Source organism: Gadus morhua, chromosome 11 (assembly GCF_902167405.1).
Source record: "Gadus morhua chromosome 11, gadMor3.0, whole genome shotgun sequence".
Classification (NCBI taxonomy): Eukaryota; Metazoa; Chordata; class Actinopteri; order Gadiformes; family Gadidae; genus Gadus; species Gadus morhua.
Window position 1 is genome coordinate 5,772,114 of NC_044058.1, and position 18,112 is coordinate 5,790,225.

At 49.1% G+C, this 18,112-nt stretch overlaps 1 pseudogene; it reads right to left on the reverse strand.

Moving 5' to 3' along the window:
* Window positions 1–9,394: 9,394 nt before the first annotated feature.
* LOC115553823 (transient receptor potential cation channel subfamily V member 6-like) lies at window positions 9,395–17,129 on the reverse strand (annotated as a pseudogene).
* Window positions 17,130–18,112: the final 983 nt, after the last annotated feature.

Genomic DNA, 18,112 nt, shown 5'->3' on the forward strand with positions numbered 1-18,112 from the left:
GAGTGGAGCGGATGACCACTCCAAGATGGCGGCCCCGCGTCTCGTCAGCGCCAGTAGGCGGTAGCATTCGATGCTCCGTCTATCATATAAGATGTCTATGGAGAGAACCCACATAACAACAATGGAGGACATTCGATAACATTATTATTATTAGCTTGCATGTTGAAGGAAGTTGAAGAAGTGGAATATGTTGGCTGCGGCGCTGCTACACTGTAAAAAATAAAAAGTTGGGCAAACTCAAAATTGCAAGGCAACTTACTGCAATCAATTTTTGAGTTTTGAGCCCATCAAAAACGTGATTTTCTTCTTTAGACAAACTTGAAAGTTAGAGTTATACCAACTAAGATTTTTATATTTTACAAACTCAAAAAATAAGTCAGGGGTGTTAACTTAATATTTCAAATTAAGGTTAATATTATTTAAAAAAAAATACAATTTCAAAGAATGCAAAACGAGTTTTAAGTTCACTTTATTAAAATTAATAATTTGAAACTTCCATTTTACATTTCTGAATGCCAGACAGCAATAGAACAAGCAACATGTAGCTAGTTCAGCAGCAGAGAATCACTGTCTAAATGCAGCAAACCAAAGAGCAGAACAAGTTTGACATTATGGTCAAACTTGTTCTGCACGAGACGGGAGCCCAGGTTAAACGGTGACGCAACTCTCGTGCCTCATACACCGCACGATCCCGAGAGCTGCCATTATTTAACACACATCCGCAAGCACAGCTCACCGCACACCCAACCAACGGACATGCAAGTCTCGGTAACGGTGGCGGCAAACACTACGCACAATAAACAACACACAAACAATAAAGACCTGTGACGACCCCGTCCTACTTGTTGACTACCTCTCTACAAAACATAACTTGCTGATCACCTTAAGGGAGAGAGGTAGTCAACAAGTAGGCGGGGTCGTCACACACCCCCCCATAAAGTCGGTGTCCCAAAGGGAACACCGGCACATGCTAAACCAGTTGACCTGAAATTATCCACCCCAAAAATATATTAATTCACCTTAAGGGAGATCACCTTAAGGGAGAGAGGTAGTCAACAAGTAGGCGGGGTCGTCACACACCCCCCCACCCTCCCCCAAGTTATGTTTTGTATGGAAATAAACCTTTATTTTGTATTGGTAATGCACCGTCTCTCCCGTTTTTGTCATCGCCATTGAGCCGGGTTATGACAAATGGGGGCTCCTCCATTCGGTTTGCGCAATAGTTGAGTGTAGATTTTGTTTTGCCTTTGTTTGTTTGCCTTGAGGGTAAAAACGGTTGTTGCTCATTTTGCGAGTGTTTTTTTCAGTAATTAAGGGGAGAGTTCATGGTGCATGTGGCTGACGGATTAGGGTGAGTATCAGGGTTGCTCATTTAATTTATGCCAGTACCGAAAAGCCGGTTGAGTGTTGTCCTCAGCGTGTGGATCTTAGTGCGGTGCGGAGTTTTCCCTGGTAGGCATAGCGGCGTTCCCCTTTGGGTTCGTTGCGGGGGTCGTGGTATTGTTGTGGCGGCATAGTGGTTAAAGCATTGTCTTGGAGCATGTCCGTGATTTCGGGGGGGTTGCTGGCTTGCTAGTCGCTTTCCCGGGTCAGCGGTTCTCTAGTGCGTAAGTACCCGCCATGCCCGCTGCATGAAGACTAGCCGGGAGTTCAGTTAGGGGGTTGGTGTTTAGAGAGCGGGGAAACTCCAAACTGGGATCCTTCTTAGTGCGCACGGGGACACTTCGCTGTCTTGCTGGTCCGGTTCGGGCATAACGGTGTGTTTTGCTTGTCCTGGTGGTGGTTTTGAGATGGCTGAATGTGAAGCGTTTGTGGCGGCTCCGTCAGAGGAGGCCTTGGACAAGTGTACCAAGGAACAGTTGTTGAAACTGTCGGATTATTATTCGGTGGCCGGGATAGAAAGGAAGCGTAAAGAAGATATTAAAATTGCTTTGAAGGTAAACTTATTGAACTGGGAGTCCTTACGTCTGGCCCGGTGCCAGCTTCTCCACCTGCCGTAGGCATGCCTTTTGAGGACTCAGGGGCTGACGTTTGAGCAGCAAAAGGAGCTCCTCTCGATGCAGTTGGAACATGAGAGATTTAAGTGTGAAATAGAAGCAAAAAAGCAAATAGAGCTGGAGGTGATCCGCCAGCGGGAGGGTTATCGTCTGGCTGCTGAGAGTCAGAGGGGGCAGGTGTCTGGGGTCGGGTGCGCGGCCCTTTGACATCAACAACTTGCGGCTGTTGCCACTGTTTAATGAGAGGATCCTGACTCATTTTTTGTGCTTTTGAGCGTGTTTCCGCGGCCAGGGGTTGGTCTGATGAGGACTGTGCTCTGCTGCTCCAGTGCGTCCTCACGGGGTAAGGCGCAGGGGGCATATTCGTCTATGAGCGCGGCTGATAGCAGTAGTTACGTTAAAATAAAATCTGCAGTGCTGAAGGCTTATGAGCTTGTGCCTGAAGCATTATCGCCAACGTTTTCGGGCTTGGGAAAGGGAAGTGGCCAAACCTATGTTGAATTGTTCGGGATTAACTACCCATTTTAAACGTTGGTTGGCTGCGCTTGATATATCCACTTTTGATGAGTTGTGTGAGTTAGTAATTTTGGAGCAGTTTAAGAATACGCTACCTGGTTTGATTAATGAACGGAAGGTTGCCTCTGCTGCAGAAGCGGCTGTGTCAGCAGATGAGTACGTGCTGCTCCATAAGGGCGATGTGACGAGAGCGCACACCCGGCCGCAATGATTCTGTCTGGGGTGGAAACAGGCGAGGTGTTTGCAGCGGCTGACCAGATGCGTTCCGAGACGTCTGGCATGTTTAGACCTGAGTCTCACTCACGGAGCAGTGTTGACAGCAGTATAACCTGTAACTATTGTTCGTGAGAGGGGCCATTGGAAGGCTGATTGTCCGGGTTGCAGTCTAGACATAGGGGAGCAGCTATAATGTTAAGCCAGCTGCGGCTGCAGCTACGCTGGGAAATGGCTGTGTTTCTAATGGGTTTTCCTCTGTCTGTGAGCCGGATGTTCTGAAAGCATACGCTCCTTTCATTAGAAGTGGTTTTGTATCGCTAGTTGGTAGCGATGTTAAAAGTCCCGGTTACAATCTTGAGAGACACAGGGGCATATGATTCCTATATGACTGAGTCAGTGCTGCCTTTGTCCGCGGAGACGGACAGCGGGGACCGTATTCTCAGTCGAGGGGTGGGGTTGACGGGTTTTACCCGTGCCTTTGCATAAGGTGTTCCTGGATTGTGAGCTCGTGCAGGGTGAGGTAGCTGTGGGAGTGCGGCCGGCGTTGCCTATAGAGGGGGTTCATTTTATTTTGGGCAATGGCTTGGCTGGCGGCCGCCTCTGGGCTGATGCTCCTCCCTCACCTGTTGTTACGCTCTGTCCGGATCGTACTGTCTCTGACTGGAGTTCCAGTGAGGTACCTGAGGTTCTTTCAGCCTGTGTGGTTACACGAGCAATGAGTAAGGCTGAGCCTGGGTTATCAGATGGGGAGCTTGGTGACGATGATTTTGAGGATCCGTCTTTGTCTGATTTTCCACTGTCAGTGTCACAGAAGGAGTTGCTGCAGTTGCAGTTAAAACAGCAGTAAGAGTTGGTTGGTATGGGAGATGAGTTGGTTGGTATGGTAAGAGTTGGTTGGTATGGTAGAGTTGGTTGGTATGGAGATGAGTTGGTTGTATGGAGATGAGTTGGTCGGTATGGAGATGAGTTGGTCGGTATGGAGATAAGTTGGTCGGTAGGGTTAAGAGTTGGTCGGTATTGGGTGGAGTTATGCGTGTTCTTTCTTAGATTTATCTTGTCTTTGAATTAATATATTTTTGGGGTGGATAATTTCAGGTCAACTGGTTTAGCATGTGCCGGTGTTCCCTTTGGGACACCGACTTTATGGGGGGGTGTGTGACGACCCCGCCTACTTGTTGACTACCTCTCTCTCCCTTAAGGTGATCAGCTGATGCCATCAGCTGGATCTGGAGCACCCTGGGACCGGTGCTCCAGCCGAATAAAAGAGCAGCTGATTGCTTGCTGTGGGCGCTACTCATTGGCTCCGTGCAGGCGTCCACACCTTTTGGGGTTTTCGTTGGCGGTTTTGTTAAGTTATGTTTTGTATGGAAATAAACCTTTATTTTGTATTGGTAATGCACCGTCTCTCCCGTTTTTGTCATCGCCATTGAGCCGGGTTATGACAGACCCCAAACCCGTTAACCCAACTTAACCTAACAGAAACAAATTGACAAAAGGCAATAAACCCCTTTTTCCCAACAGGCATCACGAATACCCAGACTCCGCAGGGGGTAGTGTCGAAATGCGCATGCGTACCGTAGTTGGCCCAGCCTCAGACAGAGTCTGACTTAAACCCGTGTGTCTTGCTAACAAAGAGACTACAATGAGCCCAACTCTTGACCCAAAACTCAAAATTGTTGGTTGGACTAAATTGCATTGCACAGTTGTACATGAATACTTAATGTATTATATTAATTTTACTCAGAAATCATAATGAGACCAACAATTTTGAGTTTCGTTTTTACAGTGTATGGCTGTTACCAGCATGGTTGCCATGTCGCTCTCGTGACTTCGTCACACTCTCTGGCCAATCAGTGGCCGGCCGTCTGCCGACGTCACCCTTTAGCATCGGCTCAGCCGCTTGGAACCTAGAGTGAGGCAGTACTAGAAAAAGCAGCCACTTCAGGTACCAGATACCATGTTTTCGCGTGGAAACGCCAAAAATGCGAGCTGAGTCGAGTCGAGTCGAGCTGGTACCATGCAGTGGAAAAGCGGCATTAGACCAAAAAAAGCCCAGGAAGTGTAAAAACACAACAGCTTAATAAAAAAACGAATTCCTCCTAGATCAAGCAAGGCAATGATCAAGGGAGAAAAAAAGTGAGTCTGTAAAGACTCCGGCTCTAATCCGTGCTTCATGGAACCCATGAAAAGGAAAAGAAAAACCAGAGCAACACGGTTTCCATTAGGTCCGCTACTAGCGGGGGCGGAGCCACAGAATCCGGCTCTCCAATAAGGGGACTCTCTCAGCCATTTTTTATTAGAAGAAAACGGCGGGAGTGCCACACTGGCAAACAAGGCCACCTGAGAATTGGCGAGCCAATAGAAAAACCTCCCTAGCCTGTTTTTCATTTGAAAAAAGGTGGGAGAGTAAGACTGGTAATCAAGTCCAACTCGCCAGCCGGCGAGAGGAAATCCAACCACCCCGCTTTAAAGAACATGTCTATATTCTTAAGCCGTAAAAGGGGTCCAGTGGACGGCTGAAGATCGGTCCACCATCACAGCCTGCATGGCTAGCCCGAAACTGCTGCCGCATAGACTTGATAGTGGAGAAGGCCAAACCTTTTTCCAATAAGTTTTGCAGAAACGAAAGCACGCTTCCCACCTCGCATTGAGATGGGACAGCGTGGTTCCTCTCACACCAATTAGAGAAGGCGCACCACTTCGCCGCATAGAGGGAAGAAGTAGAAGGCGCACGAGCGCTTTGAATAGTGTTGATAACCGTCTCAGGCAAACCTTGGCCCTGCAGAATCAACCTCTCAGGAGCCAAACCAACAGCCGTCCCGAGACATCGGGCGGGTGGTGCACCGTCTCGTGGGCCTGTGAAAGCGCATCCGGCCTGAACGGTACTGGCCACGGCGGTACTGGCCACCGCGAGAGCGCGGCCAGCTCTGGAAACCACAGAATTGAATGGTTCTCCGGGGCCACTAATATCATGGACAGTCTCTCCTGTCTGACCCTTCCAGAAGAGGAAGGATCAGCTGGAGCGGGGGAAACGCATACAAGAGAGCCCGCGGCCAAGGTGTGTGTGCCAAGGCATCTACCACCCACGGGGGAAGATCCCGAGGGCTGAGGGAGAACCACCACCTGCAGTGTGTGTTCTCCCTGGACGCGAAGAGGTCCACCTGCGCTGTCCCGAACTTCTGCCAGATCAGTCTGACAATGTCGGGATGTAACCGTCACTCGTCTCGGCGGGGACCGCCTCAAGACATGAGGTCCGCCCCAAAGGTCTGAGCGCCCGCGATATGCAGGGCTCTCATACTGAGGTTATACTGATGAGGCCCAAAGCCAGAGCTCGACCGCCTTTCGGTGGAGAGCAGGGGAGCGGACTCCCCCCTGTCTGTTGATGTACGCCGCCGCCAACACGTTGTCTGTCCTGATCAGAACGTGGCGGATGCGCACCAGGTGAAAGAAATCCAACAGCACTTTCCTCACAGCGTCGAGCTCCAACACATTTATGTGTGCTGTAGGGGGCGTGCGCCACTCGTCTCCGACCGAGTGAGAGAGGCACGTTCCTCCCCAACCCGTCAATGAGGCGTCCATGAAGACCACTACGTAGGACGCCACCCTGCCCAGGGGAACACCCCTGAGAAGGGCGGAGGGGTCTTTTCCAATATTCCAGGTCTGGCGACACCGAACGGGGAACGAGAAGCACCCTGAGCTTGTGTCGCCTGGGGTCTAACCGTTGCGAGCAAACCACCGCTGGAGACCCAGGGGACCACGGGGTGGGCAGTTGCCATCAGCCCTAACAGGCGCATGGTGGACAGTGCGCTCATGTTTCTGCCAACGCGAAAACGAGAGGGCGTCGACAGGATGGCGTCTCGCCGAGGAGGCGAAAGCATCGCAGTCATGGTGGCTGAGTCTAGGCAAAGCCCCTAGTAGATTGTCTGCCGGCTGGGGAGCGGGGAGTCTTCTCCCAGTTGATGGCAAAACCCAGGAAGGAGAGATGGTTTATCACCAACAGAGAATCCTCTTTCCCTGACGCCTGAGCGGTTCCAACGCCGTCTCCACAATCTTCGAGAAGGTGCGCGGAGCCAGGGAATAGCCGAACGGCAGACACTGCTACTCGTACGCCATCCCCATAAAGGTAAAGCGGAGAAACTTCCTGTGCGCCTGCCGAACAAGGACGTGGAAGTAAGCATCCTTGAGATCCAGGGATGTGAACCAATCGCCCCTCTCTCACACACCGAAACAACGCTCAGACAGTGAGCATTCTGAACTTCCTCGTGGCAACGAATCTGTTGAACACGCGAAGATCCAGAATAGGTCTCTTTTTCCCCTGACTTCTTGGAAACCAGGAAGTAGAGGGAATAAAACCCTAGGTGAGACTCGTGGGGGGGAACGACAGTGATGGCCCCCTTTACCAAGAGACGTGCCACCTCTGCTGCCAGAGCCGTGCTCGCAGCCGGGTCCCGTAGCGTGGTCTCCACCAACCCCATAAAAGGTGGAGGACGACGCTTGAACTGTATGGGATGGCCCCATCTCAATGTGGTGTCCAACCACGATGGCAGAACGCACCTCTCTTGCCAACACGCATAGCGGTTAGAGAGGGTGAGCCGACAGCTGAGGAAGACCGTCCAGGAATAACCCCGTATTCCTCTGCCCCTACCGCCTCCACACTGCGTGTGAACCAAGGGGGGCTTCCCATGAAAGGGAGGAGGCTCAGCGAGCGTAGGAGACGTACCAGAACCAGCCGCTGTAAAAAACAACGATCTGTCTAGAAGTTGTGCTCGTGACCGCTGAACAGGGAGCGAGCCGTCCGGCCGCCGCACCCATGCACATGCGCTGTCCGCAGGCTGTAGCCACAGTGCGCGGACCCGTCTCCTCACCTATAATGTGGGGAACCAGGAGGACCGGTACAAGCGGCCGTATCCACGGGCTCGTGCAACGAGTCTCTGATCCGTCCACGAGGCTCCAAGGGGACACCGCTTCTTAGAAGCAGGTGAACCAGAGGCCATGTGAACACGCCGTCCGACCGCCACCCTACAGCCACCGGGCTGAGGGGGGAGGAAAGAGGCAACATGGAGGAACGCACCACAAGCGTAGGACGCAGGTGGCCTAAGGAATATCGCTCTTTAGGTACCATGTACTGCCGTCGGCCGAACGGTCTTCACTTTTTTCTTTATTTGGGAAGTCTGAGCCATCTTCCGGAACTTCCCGGTCCGTGGCGCTGCTCTACCCGTCTGCGGCGGCGGCGGCTGCGGCGGCTGCTGCTGCTGCTGCGGCACCGGGGCTGGAGTCGGAGGCGGTCCCCTGGAACGCTGGGACCGGCCTGGATCCCGCTTCCTCCCGGCCTGCTGGTGGGAGGAGCCCGTGAGAATCGCCCCGAACCGGGAACGATTCTCACGGACAGACTGCTGGTGCGCGAGAACCTCGGAGAACCGGGGACCAAATAGGCCATCCGGCGCTAGTGGACCCAGGACCAGGCTGGCCCGCTCCCGTTCCGGCACCGCAGTGTGGGAGGAGAGCAGAGCGATGTTGTTGACCGCCGCCGCGGATTGAGAGGCACAAACGAACACCCTGTCCGTTAGGCCGACAATCTGCTTCTGGAGGCGGTCGGGGGGCAGCGGCTATTCGTTAGGGCGCCATCCGGCGCCCGGACAGAGAAGCGCTGCCAGGGGAGGCTCCAGGCGAGGATCCCCCTCGCCTGAGTATCGGCCCACCCCTCCACGTTGGTGAAATCCGTGTAGGATTTCACCGGGGCCTTCAGGGTAGAAGGGTCCCCACCGGCAGCACTGAAAAAGTGCTGCACAGGCGGGAACAAGGGGCACTGGGTAACCCGTCGGGAAGAAGATTGGGGTGCGAAAGCACTCGCCCTGCATATCGTCCGATATGGGGGCGAGAGGCGGGGCCGGCCATAGGAATCCCTTTGATGGCCTCCGCCTCACCCATGATCTCCCCGAAGAGATCGGCCATCCGGCGCGGTCTCTCGCGTTCCACGGCGGTGGCGGTTGAAACCCGGGAGCGGGAAACACCGGACGCCGAGTCGTCGAAGACGTCGTCTATGGAAACAGCGTCGTCGTCGGCGGTCGATGACGCCATCGTGGTAGTCAGGGCTGGCCCTGAACAGGTCAATGGCGTCAGCCAGGTCCACCGCAGGGGAGAAGTAGAGATGCCTGGAGAGGATCCCCTCTTCAGGCAGCTCCCGGCAGGCGACACAGGAGACGAAGGGCGCCATAGCAGCTGCGGCGTGGTCGGCGCCGAGGCACCGAAAACAAGCCACGTGCCCATCAGCCGGTGCCAGGGAGGCGGGGACAGGAGGCGCAAACGGAGTCCTGAGAAGGACCTAGCCCCAGGAGCGCTCTCAGGTGGCCCTGAAAAGGGCTGTTTGTCCGAGGCCTCTCCCGAGCCGCTGCCACCGGCTTGGGAAATCCGTTGTTCTGTTGTAGAAAGTCATCTTCTTAGGTAGTATCTCAATCCTTATTCGCTGATAAGCACAAGTGCTGAAGAAAAGGGAGGATGAGCGACGGTATACACCGCGTTATATACACGATACCGTGGGAAATGTGGGCGGTGCCCACGCTGATAGGTGCATAGTTTGAATTTTCAGGAAACGAAAAGTTTATTTTCGTTTCCCAAGGACAGAAAAGGGTAACGTTCTTGCTTGCTCCTGAATGAATGGAATGGTACTAGGCTACCTGAGACTGCACCTGGTAGGGAAAGTTGCGCTGGAGCCCGGGTAAAATCGCGAGTGTCGAGACTCAAGCACATAACTTACCTTAACCGATTGTTCCATATAAATTGTTTGTTAACGATTTAACAACTCCAACATCTGCTATTACTGTAGTTCTTTTTTTGTAGGACTTACTTGGGCTAATGACCTTGCACAGAGCGAAAACCATCTACACCACTGGTCATTGATTGCTATGCATTCACTGATCTTTACAGATGGGTTTGTTTTAAGCCATTGAATATAATTGCTCTGCCCTGCAACACATTATAAGCTACGCATGTCTGTTAAATGAGAAATATGGTCTGGGTCACATTGAAACAGCAACAGTGTATAGCAGTAATTATACAAACATTATACCAACATTGCAACAGGCAAGTTTATTCAAACATCACAATAAGAACACAATAAGAACGGTAACTAAAAAAGGACCGAGGAAGAAGACTTGTCCGTTGTCACAGCATCAATGTCCAACTGTAGAGATCAAGAAAGGAAGAGGCATGAGGAGGAGCACAACAGAACACTGCTCTCTAGGAAATTGTTTACTGATGTAAACTTAGTTGATGCAGTCTTAAAATTATGATTCTAATCCAGGTTTCTATTTCAGGAGAAAGAAATGGCTCATAATCATTACTAAAAAAAAAGCTTTATCATCGGCACTAGTGAGGATTAAAAAAAAACCTCTGTAAGTTACATACATATGTAAAACATTCGCGCATTTCTTTTTTTTACATTAGCTCACTAAAACTCTGTAACTAGTAAGCAAGAAAAAGCCTTACCTCCAACAGCTGGTATTATCGTTGCGGGAAGTGCTTCAGAAACTGCCGTAAAGCAGTACCTCTGACAGTATGACAATGTGTGACGTCATCATATTTTTTTAACAAATTTTTAGAACAGATACGTGACCTTAAAAAATGCAATATTCAGCTGAGTTTATTATTTTAGCCCCACCTTTGAACGCAACTTTCAAATTACTTGACAAAAAATTACATTGTGAGAAAAGTGGATTCTGAGGATAAAACCCCATAGTCTCCCATTCATTCTGGACTCGCCTACGAGCGCCCCGGGTGGACAGAGATTATTACTGCAACCATTCCAGAAAACCGGAACTAACCAGCGAGTGCCCATTCTCCTCATATTAGAAATTCTCTGGCCTGTCCCAATTCATAGGACGCATCCTTTGAAGGCTGCATTCGAAGGATGCGTCGACGCCGATTGCGTTACAGCGCCAAGTGCTGTCCCAATTCCAAGGGCCTTCAAATGCGGCCTACGAATGCAGCCTTCTTTTCCCAAATTTGAAGGATGCATCGGCTGTATCCTTCACGGCCCACGTATCCCAAGATCCTTCACGGCCCAATGACACGACAGGGAGGCGGGAAAACAGGAAGAGGAGACCAGACAACAGAACGTGAAAGAGGAAATGAAGGTTTAGAGTAGATAAAAATAGGCTTAGGGTTAGGGTTAGCTAGGGTTAGTTTCAGTTCAAACAATCCCAGAATTTGTCCAATAATAACTTCTTATTCATAACATAAATGATCACAGAATTCTTTTGGGCCGTTTAAACGTTGTTTCGCTTCGAATTCTTTTTTATTGCTTTTCTTCGCTCTTTGTTTGAATTTGTGTTTTTGTTTGTTTGTATTGCTTTTGTCTTCTCGTTGGCCCCCTTGTCCGTGCCCCACCCCCCTCACCACAACGTTGCCCTCCTTGGCAGCCAGTTTGAAGGGGGTGAGCTCCTTGTAGTTGGGCACCATGTCCAGGGCAGCGAGTGGTCCAGCTCCACGTCGCGCGACAGGATCAGGTCCATGGCCTGGCACGCGTTGGTCTTGTTAGGCTGCATAACTAAGATGTGGAGCACTGTGTTCCCTGGAAGAGAGATTGAGTGAGCGTGAGATGAATAGTAGATCATAATGAGGATACTGACGGATTAGCGTGGTCTGATCCGAATCAAAGTTCCATTATCCTGAACCTCTTTGTAAAGAGTGGAAGTAAGGAAGAGAGGGATGGTGCTGATTGGTCCATACCACGGGAGTCCTGGACCCTTGTGCTGGCCCCGGCGTCCATCAACATGGTCATGATGTATTCGTTCCCCATGCACGCAGCAAAGGACAGGATGTGCTCATCTGTCGCACACAATGTCAATGTTAAGATAATGTCTTGACCAATAACAATAGCTCTCAACAACCTTTGAGAGTCAACCACAGTATACATGGATCAATTAACCCACCAATAAATTACTCTACCCCTCATTCAAGCATCAGATTCAATTAACCCTTTCACAGTTGTTATTGTAGGACAAATTCAGGTGTTGCTCATAACACAAATTTTTGGTCTGTACCAGAGCCACGGTTAGTAGACCTATCTGCACTAGTTAAGTCTACTACGCATTCCATCGTACATAAACAGTTGCAGACCCATTATTAGTGTTATGAGCCACACCTGTGTTTATCCTATGAAGCCTCTGTGAAAAGGGTTTGGTGAAAGAAATACAATTTAGTTTGGCGGTATGGTTCCACTCTTATCCTGCTGTAGGATTTAGCATGACGTACAGATGTCAAATACAGAATACCAACAATATACCATCATTTGAGATTAGAGATATCTCAACCCATTGTATAAGTAACATACAATACAGAGCAAAACCAAAGCTGGGTTGATGGTGGTGGACGAAGTTCTGCTCAGTACACCTAACTTTGAGTGTTTGGAAGCTCTTAAATTGACCGCCTATCAGTGTACGTGCGTTTGATTGGACCGCGTTAGCTGTCAGCTGATAGGCAGCGTATGACTAGAGTGTCCCACCAGAACTATAAGCCCATATTTGTTTACAGGCCAGTCTTTGCCTCTCCAATATGGTGGCGATGTTGATATACGATCCAAAGGCCATAGATCGTATTTGGATAACAGCCAATGTCGGAATAGGTGTGTAGTCACTGTCCCCCCACGCATGCGTAGCAGCAGACTGACCGTAGTACACCAGCCCTCCTGGCCTCTTCTTGAAGTAGAGGCCGGTGACTCTGGGCGTGGCCACGTCCCCTCCGCGTGCGATCAGCTGACCCACCAGGGTGATGTTCTGGTTCACCACCGCAATGTGGAGCGGAGTGACACCTGGTTAGAACATCCAGAGAGAGGTTATTCATTGGTGCTCACACCTAATCCATTATTCCATTTACTCCTTGAGCATCTTGTCCTAGAATGACTACAGGTAGACTGTGGATGCCAAAACCAGGGTCAGACCAGCCAAATGTCCGCTAAGTCCTTTTATCTAAAAATGAATACAAATAAAAATAGATATTTTGTATCTTCATTGTAGACCCTATCAAAAAAATTAAACACATTTTATTTAATTATTCTTTAACTGTTAACTATTCTCTCATTTATATTTTTTCATTTATAAACAACTCTCATAAGTGTGTCCGTCTGTCTGTCTGTCTGTCTGTCTGTCTGTCCTGTCTGTCTGTCTGTGTGTGTGTGTCTGTGTCCACCTTGCATAAGTTCAGAGGTCATGGGCTCGTTGATGAGTTCCGGGGCCCCGTCCATGAGCGCCACGGCTGCGTCCACGTTGTCGTTCATGACGGCGATGTGCAATGCCGTCTCCCCCAGAGCACCTGACGCAAGAACAACAGAACACCAAAACACCAGTACATCAGAACACAAGAACACCAGAGCATCAGAACACCAGAACATCAGAACACCAGAGCATCAACAAACCAGACCAAGAACATCAGAACATCACATTCTCTACTGACTGACCGACCACAAAGAACCACACCACACAGAACCACACAGAGCCACACCACAAAGAACCACATAGAACCACACCACACAGAACCACACAGAGCAACACAACACAGACCACATAGAACCACACCACACAGATCCACCCCACAGCAGCAGCATTTTCCAGGGGACCAGTTAGTTTCCTCACCTCTCTCAAAGATGTGGTGGAGGCACATCCCAACAGTTTCTTGACGCAGCCAGCGCTGTTCTTTTTAGCAGCAAAAAAGAGAGGAATGTTATTCGTCCTAAATGGATAAAGAGACAGAGAGGTGGAGAAACATGAAGTTGACAATCAATCGAGAGGAACAGGTTGGTGTACAAACCGAGTGAATGAAAGTCTAGTGAGTGTTTGGGGTGTAATGAAGCTTGAGTTAGTCACCCCTCGGTTTGTTTCATTAGGCTGAATTCAGACCTACCGTTTAGTACAGAGTAGGAATGTTTCATCCAGCATTTCAGTCCATCCTTTCTTGTTCTGCAGGCGGAACCCCAGCTTGTTCCATCAATGGTTGAGGTCGCTTGGAGCAGATCTGGCCAGACACGGAGCCATGGTAGGTTGATTTTAAGCTGGAAGGAATACAGTTTTAAATAATGATGACAGTTATGAATTAGTGCTGTCAGTTAAACGCGTTATTAACGGCGTTAACGCAAACCAATTTTAACGGCATAAATTTTTTTATCGCGCGATCAAAGCAGTAGCCTGACTGCTATGTTCAAGGAAGTATGTTTGTATGTTCATTGTTTAATTGCACTATAGGCTTTTTTTTTGTATCGTCCTGTTTCGATCAGTATATGCCAATGTTGCTATCAATAAAAAAACGTTTGCACAAGGCAAGCCAATGCACTTCTCCATGTTGATAAGAGTATTAAAATGAGAAAAATTAATGGGACAAAGAATCAAGGGAATATTCAGCATAGAAAAAAGAATTGCGATTAATCGCGAGTAAACTATGGCATTAATGTGATTAATCGCGATTAAATATTTAATCACTTGACAGCACTACTAGTGAATATTATATTAAATAGATAATAATCAATAATTAGAAAATGTATACAATTTATTATTTGCACTATGTATTTATTTCTGTATGTTATTTGTATATTACTGTGTTTTGTTGAATTCTAACCCAAATATATTAAATACACTATAAACAACATATGTAATATACTAAATATAAACCACACCATTACTATGAAAACAACAACAATCTCTTACCGGTGAGAGCGGATATATTAACAGTCCTTAGTTTGTGGGATAACAGCACACAGTGTAATGGATGGCAGCACAGTTCACTGCTCTCTCTGCTGTCTGAGAGAAGAGGACCTCCATGCACCTGCCTTTATCTACTGGACAGCAGCCTGGGGGCGGAGCCTCTGGCTGTGGTGAGACCGCCCTGGGCCCTGGATCAGACGGGTAGGAATGGCAGCACTGGCTGCCAGCAATTAAACTTTCCCCCCCTGGTGAGGACAGCCCACAGGGATTCGTGTCATCTTTTGATAATCCACGTTGTGCAAAAGAAAATATTTCTTCATCAATTTATCTATCCACTGTCTGACTCAAATTAGTTTTCAATGTGGTGTGACAGTTGAGGAAAGCTTATTATCTTACATAATGTAATGTAATATAATTGGGACCGTTCTGAGAATGATCCTTCATCACTAGCTGCCATCAACACCTGCACACCAGCATACTTGTTTTTTTTGCCACATCATACCATTAAAAACGTTGCAGTCATTGTTCCTGAAGTCAACCATATAGAAAACCTGTTTGGAATATGCAAGTGTGATGCCCATGAGAGATCACATTGATTTCAAATATATTTGAATGAATTGAGGTTGGAAAACCGGTTCATGGTGTTGCGAGCACAGTAGTAATTTAGCGTTACGAGCAGTAGGGGGCAGTATGAGGCGGGGCGCCGGTGGCCGACCGAAAGTTTGCGACGGAGTGGGTTGCGTTGCGGTCGTCCTCTTTCCACGTGCTATCGGAGAGGAAGGAAGTGATGTGCCCGTGTCTCTGTTTGTTATATGTATTTCAGGTCGGTATCGGTGCTTTTGAGTTTCGTGTGTTGATGTGTTGGTGTGGTAGTGTCCTCGAGTGTGTGTTGGTGTTGAGAGAGTTTGTGTGTGCATGTCGGGACCTGTGTGTGTGCCGACGTTGGCAGCGGCGCGGTAGCGGCGCGTGCTCATGTCCTCGTCCGTGTCTGAATGCGAGTGTGTGTTTGTCGCGTCGGTACGAATGCGTGTGTGTTTGTTGCGTCAGTGCGAATGTGTGGCTTCCTGTACATTTGGTTAAAGTTCATGTTTTTATCATTGTTGAGAGTTGTGATTTGTGTGTCTGTTTGCTCCGGGTTTGCAGGGAAGAGGAAACACAGTTAGTAAACTGTTTTGTGGCAAGGTTTAAACCTAAGAAAATACTAAATATATTGTGTTATGTGAAGAGTGCATATATGAGAATATGTATAGTGGATTAATGAAGATTGAGTAGATCTCAAATTGTGTTCAAGTGTGAACTGTACAATAAATCTACTCTTTCCACGTGCTATCGGAGAGGAAGGAAGTGATGTGCCCGTGTCTCTGTTTGTTATATGTATTTCAGGACGGTACAACACTGAAAGAGCACCATTTACACCCTGCTACGCGGCCCGGTTCACGGGACCCGTAACAGATTTTGGAGGCCCCGCTGGGATGTATACGATGTCGAGAGCAGGGGGTCACCGACTGCCCGCATTGTTTTAAATGCGGAGAAGCTGGACACAGGGCCGTGGGTTGTCTGAGGGGACGAATGCAAGGAGACGGTCCCCGGTCCTCGGCATTGAGATCACCAAGTGCTAACACGCACATGCAATCCAAAGACGAGACCAAGACAAAACAAACCGAGGTCAGTAACGTGAATGCGACCTGTGCCACCCCAAATCAAGTGACTCAACCTGCACAGGCCCGCGTAGCTGAACTGGTGGGGAAGAAATGCTTGCTGAAGTGCTACCTGAATGGATATGCTACCACTGCACTCTTTGACACAGGCTCACAAGTGAGTATTGTTGACCACAATTGGAGGAAAACATACTTACCTGGACACCAAGTCCGACCTCTGGATGAGCTCCTGGGAACCAAGCCTCTCAATGTCTTGGCTGTGACTGGAACACCTGTACCTTATGACGGATGGTTGGAGATGACCGTGAACTTACCGGGAAACAGTGACCCCAACTTGTCCATCGAAGTGCCATTCCTGGTAGTAAACGTGTCCCTTGAACGTCCTCTTTTAGGATACAATGTGGTTGAGCACATTGTAAAAGCACAGAAGAACGGAGGATGTGTGGTCTCCACCATTGTCAGTCTACTCTGTAGTGCTATGGAGATTGAGGAGGACAAGGCAACCACAATTGTTAACCTCATCCAAACGCAACCGGTCACTAGACTGGGCGAAGCCATGGTCAACGTTGGACTACGTGATGTTGTTATCCGTGCTGGGCAGGTGGCCCATGTCAAATGTAAAGTTCCATCCCATCTCGACTCCCTTGAGGCTGTTTGGCTGTTTGAAACCAACCAAGAAGAATCACAGTTACAACAACTTGATATTGGAGATGGTTTGGTGGAGGTCTGTAATACAGAAAGCCCCTCTGTCAGCGTCCCATCGCAAATTACACCAGTAAAGATGTGGTCCTGCGTCGGAAGACTGTGCTGGGGAATATTCAATCTGTTAAGAAAATAATGAAGACAGACCAATCTGAAGTGACAAATCACACAGAGGTTAACAACATTAACACCCAGACTCGCCCAAGAACCAGTCAGAGTGAGACAGTTGAAAAGTGGGATCCCCCAGTTGTTCTAGCTCACCTTGAGGAGGCGCAGCAGAGCATTGTGAGGAAGATGCTGTTTGAGGAATCATTGGCATTTGCTCGCAGTGACAACGACATGGGATCCATCCCGAGCCTACAGATGTCTATAACGCTCAAGGATGACATACCAGTTCAGAAGTCGTACACCTCAGTGCCAAAACCTCTGTATCAGGAGGTCAAGGAATACATCCAAGATCTCCTGGCAAAAGGCTGGATTGTTAAATCCAAATCCCCGTACTCAGCTCCAGTGGTGTGCGTCCGAAAGAAGGATGGCACACTGAGGCTGTGTATAGACTATAGACTTCTCAATCAGAAGACTGTCTCTGACAGGCATCCCCTGCCTAGAATTCAGGACCTCATGGACAAACTTGGTGGCTATGGCTGGTTCTCAATTCTCGATCAGGGGAAGGCATACCATCAAGGCTTCATGGCGGAAGGCTCACGTCACGTGACAGCATTTATCACACCTTGGGGGCTCTACGAGTGGGTGAGGATACCCTTCGGCCTGACCAACGCTCCAGCCGCATTTCAACAAAGTATGGAGGAAATGCTGGACTCCCTGAGGGATGAATGTTGTGTGCCATACTTGGACGATGTCCTCTGCTATGCCCGAACCTTTGAGGAACATGTGGAAGGATTAAGGAAAGTCCTTCAAGCCCTCCAAAGGCATGGCGTCAAGCTAACGACCAACCAAGTGTGAACTGTTCAAGCCAGAGGTCCGCTATGTGGGTCGGCTAGTGTCTGCTGATGGTGTCCGGATTGATCCGAAAGATTTCGATGCTGTGCGTGTTCTGAGGGACAAGACACCGGCCACGATTGGAGATCTCCGTCGTGTACTGGGCTTCCTGAGTTATTACAGAGCCTATATCCAAGACTTTTCCAGGATCGCCAAGCCACTTTATGAGTTGCTGCAGGTAAAATATGCTATCACTGAGACCCCACACAACAAATTCAAAGCAGGGAAGAAGAAAGGTGCACAGCTGCCTTCACGAACCCCTGTGATGTGGAAGGAGGAACATCAGCAAGTGCTATGCAAATTGATTGGGGCCCTGATGACTCCCCCAATTCTC